Source organism: Strigops habroptila, chromosome 4 (assembly GCF_004027225.2).
Source record: "Strigops habroptila isolate Jane chromosome 4, bStrHab1.2.pri, whole genome shotgun sequence".
Lineage (NCBI taxonomy): Eukaryota > Metazoa > Chordata > Aves > Psittaciformes > Psittacidae > Strigops > Strigops habroptila.
Window position 1 is genome coordinate 65,784,216 of NC_046358.1, and position 6,389 is coordinate 65,790,604.

Sequence of the window (6,389 nt, forward strand, 5' to 3'; positions counted from 1 at the left end):
ATCACTAAGATAACAAGGAATAAGCCTGAAAATGTAAAAGCCTATTAAAAATACATAAAAAAGAAATGGACCTAGAAGGGCAGAAATTATGTATGATTATAAAACCATAGAATCATTTGGGCTGGAAAGACCTTTAAGATCATCAAGTCCAACCATTCCCCAGCACTGCCAAGTCCACCACTAAACCATGTCACCAAGGACCTCGTCTACACAGTGAAAAATAACCCATCTCTATTCACATTCCAAAATATCTCTGAAAACTGGGGATGCACATTATCAATTATTACCAAAGCAGAACACAGCAGAAACAGCTTATTCTTAGTAGAGATGGTCAGGCTTCTAACCTATGGATCTGACTATTTACCCTGTATTTCTGCCTTAAAAAAACCCCCAAATTCTACATAAAGCATCAAATGTTGTGTGTCCTGGGACAAATTAGTGATCTAGTATCTGCCTCCTGAGTTTCCCACTGACTAAACTTCACATTCTTTACAGTAGGTACAGAAAAGGAAATGAAAAATGAAACTCTTGAGCTTAACACCTAACGTTAATCACAGCCCAGTGCAAAATAAGTTTGTCTCAGTGCAGTTACCAATAGATGGGAAACCACCTGCATCAGAAGAATCCCGGTTGAGCTTGTATTAGATTGACAGTTTCCCAGTCATTTCAGACAGAAACCTGAACCATGTGGCCCTGCTGTGAAATCACAGATTGGGTAAGTAAAGTAATATCAGTACATAGTGGGGGCTGCTTTTTTCCATTCAAAAAGGTAAGGTGCGTCAATATGGGCAAGTTATACTGGTAGGCCACTGAGGAAGATCTGTATAGCACTGAAAGATGATGTGAACTAGATTCAAAGTAATTTTAAATACAGATCACACCATACCTTAAACTGGACCCTGTCAAAAACCAACTAATTTTTTCCACACAGATCCTTCATCAGTTTTCAAAGTCTGCTGCAAAATTTCAGCCTATTTTAAAGAAGAAAAAAAAAGGCTCACTTTTGTATCACTGATAGCTAACTCCTCTGATTTTAAATGCTTGAAAATTGAGTAAAGACAAGCTTATGAAATCTCCACTTAGAACAAAACCTTTTTGCTGATAAAAACCAATATGATTCAGTGAGAAATTTAAACCTGCATTTTGTTGAACGTATTAAATGGGTTTTGCCTTTCTTACCCGTTTTATAAACTCTATTAAAGCAACTGAAGTGTTCTGTGAGTACAGAAGGTTTAAGCTCACAGTCAGCTCTGTTACTTACATTTTCCTTCTCCTAAACATCATCTCTAAATGCAATTACTAAATTTGAATGTTGGGTGAACTACGCAAGTATTACTCACATCGCAAACAGCAGGAAGACAAGAATGCAGCAAGAAAAACAATTTACTATAGGCTGTAAAAAATATGCATGTTCAGCTAGGCTATGCTGTAGCTTATTAAAGAGAAAAATACTGTCTTTTCTTACATCAGACTGAGATGCGTGCACAGAAAAACCTCAAAAAGATCTCCTCAAAACCTCCTCAATTCCATTGCTGAATTCAGACAAGCTTGGACCTTTCTGAACACTTGAATTCACATACTCTTTATTAAAAGAATAAACAAGATCTGTCAAATGTAAAAACTCGGAATCCACTTACATTCAAGTGTGTCTGGCATATTAAGTGATAGAAAACTCTAGAAGATAGAGGAGAAACTGAAGCTTTGAGCTATTATTTCAAAGGAGTCATAGGAATGACCCAGGCATGTGGGCTAGATACTCTGATACAGATTCCTGGCAACATCACTGAAAAGCTACAATGGGACAAAAGCAGTAAAGCTATAAATGATGGCATTTTAATGAATTCCTGCCAGCATCATTTTATAGGAAATTCATCTCTTCACACAAACATGGTATTTTTATGATCCCACAAATGTAACTGATAATAGCAATTGTATTGGCATGGCAAACATGGATTCCCATCTGGCTTTTGACTGAGTTCCACCCAATATTCCAATCAAATGATGAGAAAGGGATTGCAAATTAGTCAATTGAATTGCACTGATAATGTGAGACTTGCCAGTTTTCCCATTTTGTTCTTTAAGGTCAAGGAGCACAAATTTAGAAGCAAGGCACAAGTTACCCTTTTGTTTCGTTAATGCGATAGCCATTTAAGAGGGAAAATGGAAACAGGTTCTTGACGATCCTATCAGCATCTGCAGAACCCTACTTAAATGTGCCATACTTTATGCCTGCATGAAGACTATGTATTAAAATGTCTCATATTTCAGGGAAGTCACTGAGGATTCACAGCCATCATTTTCTTGAGGGCTCTCACCTGAAGAGGGAATTACTAGCAGAAAAACTGTGCTTACAGCAAAGGAGGACTAAGGTGTAGAGGCAGCGTATCTTCACTCTGCAGGGGCCCTCCTGTTGATGCAGGAGCACCACCCACAGTGTATGACCAACAGATCTGCTCCTGGGGTACACACCACCACTTCTACTGAGCTCCTGAAGCTGTTTTTAATGTGGTCTTCAAAGCATCCATTCCTTCACAGAACAGCCCCAAGCTTTTAGGGAGCAGTCACTACCAAACACACACAAGACCAAAGTAACAGCAGCTTTTTACTTGCCTCAAGTTGCCTCTCTGGACACAGGAGACTGTGTTTAGTGGCTGCTAAGGTTTTCCCTCTTACACAGAACAGAAAAAAAAAAAATAAATCCATCTGTGTGGTCTTCATCTCTCACTTTAATTACAGCTTATGTTACTTTTCTTATTTACGATAATATCATTGAAGAACTACAACAATTAGTGTTTATTTCAGATTAAAATAAAAAACCCACGTAGTGATCCATCTCAAAACCAGAATACCAGTCTGTCCTCTCACATGCTAGTGGCCAGTCACAGTACAATCTTCCCTGCCAACATGCCTGTCAAGGGGTGAAGCCTACCTGAAAGCCAGACTGCCTACTGAAGCGAGACCTTGACTACATCTGCTCAGCTCTGGCTAATGTGGCATGAACCTGGGAAATGTAGAAGCAAAATAAGAACTTCATTAGGCAACTGTTCCTAAATTCACACTTCATAACACATTTGGGATGGGTGAGCACAGGGCTATAGGAACCTCCTTCCCACCAGTAATTGGCCTTGGATATGGAAAAAGTCAGACCTGGGACTGCTTGTAAATATATAAAGCAGTAACTGGTTAAGAGGGTAGCCCCTCATGGTTGGAGAGAGCTCCAGGTACAGATCTCTAATATAATCATAGAATCACAGAATCATAGAATCAACTGGGTTGGAAAAGACCTTTAAGATCATCAAGTCCAACTGTTGCCCCAGTACTGCCAAGGCCACCACTAAACCATGTCACTAATCAAAGCAAGCTGAAGGCCACATGCACAAGCCAGGACCTGACATGCCGACTAGCTGGAGCAAGTGTCCTCTTCTCCGAGGTTCACGGGGTGAAAGTCTAGAGCTTTGATTTGTTTGCATGTTTGCATGTACTGTGTGGATTACAGCATATAAATTGCTATCCACTCACCATTTCCAACCTGCTAAGTAAATCAATTTTAGATTATATGTTGCCAAGTGGTGCGGTTTTGTTACTCCAGCCATCCCGAGTGCGCTGAGTCACTTGTCTTAATCCACTGGCAAGCTATATTCCATTAAAAGCCTGGTCTCCTATGACAGCTAACATGCAACCCACCATAAGGATGTTATCTGTAACATAAGCACCAGTCTTCAAGAAACTGGGCTGAGATGGGCAAGTCATTTAACAAGAATGGCTAAACCACCACTAGAGCATTACGACAATGCACCTGAGCCAGCACCGAACAAGTGACCCAGTGTCCCAAGTCACTACTCTGATGATAAACTGTCTGAAATGGACAATTGAGCTTTTTGATGTTTTACTTCTCCTTTTATTAGATTTTATCTCTATAGTCTGTTTGAATACAGGGTATTATTTTTTAAGAGCTTTTTTGCTCCTTGAACACCCGCAGGCCATAGTTCTTTACGTTTGGTTGCTGGCTACTTTAAATATGAAAACCAGATCTTCAGCAAATGTATATTGTTAAATATAGCCATGTTCTTTTTATATGCACAGGCATAACATCTTCCCAAGATTTCCAGAAGGCATGAGCAATTATTTACTCAAAAGTAAACACTATTTCTCGCAAACATAATACATTTATTTCATAGTTTTGACTCAGTAGCTGTTTCTGTCGTTCACTATGACCACTTCGTTCCTTTGAGACAATAAATCTATCAGCTATATATTAATTCAGGTTTCCCTTTTTATGGAGACCCTTGGACTGCAAAGGATCAGGAAGGTTCCTCTCTTATGGACAATACCTTTCCAATGTAGGTGAAAGCCTTCGCCTTCCTTTACTTGTGCATGATAGCACCCAACAGAGGTGCAGACTCAAACAAGTATATGTAAAGCCTCATGTTTGTGGAAACACAAGGGTGCTCTCACCCTCAAACAACCTTCTAATCTACTTAAATACAGCCCTCCTTGTAAACCTGCTTAAAGTGTCTTCAGGGATCTCCTTCCACTTCTCCGATGTTTCTGCTAACGAAGAATTTCAGCCAAATCACATGTCAAAGCTCCTTGAAAAAGTCTTCTCCACATTTCTTCCTAACACAATTTGTTTCTTTCTCATGAGTTTGAGAAATAAAGATGCTACTGGATTTTTGTGAACTTGTCCTCATCCTATTGCATAAGAGAACTTAAAAGAAGAGCAGGACATACAACTATAATGAGCCAGATTCTAATCTCAACATGTGGTTCTAACAAGGTATCTATGGTGAAGCAGGTTTATGAATTCCCAAACTATGCTCAAATCATTCTCCATCTTACTCAGGTGTTCTGGATATGACACATAAAATGATGCCCGAAGTCCATGTGGTTTTAGGTTACAGTGCACTTGACTAACTGCACCATGGCCAAGGTTTCCTCAAGAAGCAAATACACTGCAGACATAACCTCTAGCTCGGTTCAAAAGTGACATTCTATTCTATCAGTTTGTAGTTTCAAATAATAATTTGGGGTTTTACTTGGATTACAGAAACTGTCAAGTGCTTATTAACAATAACCTCTGTATGGGTGTTTTTTAAGGGAGGTAAAAGGGGTCTCAAAACTTCAATGTCTGCACATACATGGGGGGGGAGGGAGAAGTCAGTTTAGAGAACAATGCAGGCATGTGTTTTTAAACTACTGTTAGTGCAGTCTGGTCAGGACTGTGTGACACAGTATACAGTGTTTTGTCATCCAAGGAATGTCTTTGATCAAGAGTTTATGCAAGAAGGAAAAAAAAGCCATGAAACCCTAATCCGTTCCCACAGTCCAGTAAACGTAAGCTGGACAAACAGTGGACAATAGAAGTAAAGCTTGCTGCTGGAACAATAGCTGTAACTAAAAAAATTAAATGGTTGCTGACTCATAGCTCCTACTATCAAGAAAGATTCCATGAGGTGTTGCTCAGAATCCTGAAGATGCTAAAGGTTAAGAATTGTAATTACTATTATGTTGAGATAAAGCAGCAAAATATGCTGCTAAACAATAAAAAACAAAAAAGAAAGAAAGTGACAAATATTGATGTTGATTCTGTCTAGTGCAGAGCTGGTATGCAGAGACTGAATAATCAATATTTCTGCCTGAGCATTTTGTTAAAATAAACTCTAATTTTATTATAAACAAATATCAGTTAAATCTATTCAGTCAGTATGCCATTATTTCAGATGCCATCCACCCAAATTCTGCACAACTACAATCAATCTTTCTAACTTTTTCAAGACAAAAACTATATCCTGTTTCTTATTCAGAAATCTGTAGGCAATTTTGCCATGCCAAAACCAGGTACACAGAATACCATATTACTGGTCAATTACATGTGGATATGGAATATAATAACTAAAAAGAACAATTAATAATACTAGAACAATTAAAGAAGTGTATAGCAAGCCACTTGAGAATCAACTGGCACTTACTAGGGCTGATTTTATTTTACCTTTGAAGGAGTACTTACTACTTTGTCTTAATAAAGACTTCCAAAGGCTCCTATGTTGGCTGTGTTTTGGATAATCTTAGTGTCCACATTTCCTTCCACATACTATTACATCATTTGGTATAGCTATTTGTATGTTCGGAAGTTGCAAAGTACTTGAATCTTAGGATGAAAAATGCTGCAAGAATGTAATGATTACAGTTGGGGAATAAACACTCCTGTGATTAACGTAGGAATATTCACAGTGTGATGCCAAAGAGATATTCAAGTTTGCTACAAGTGAACTAGCTGGATATTTAACAGCACTGTACGTTGGCTACATCGGTGCTTTAACATAAGGATACTCTTTCTGCTGCATTAAGATGGGTTTAATTTTAGTGCAGATATCACCCCACTGCATAGT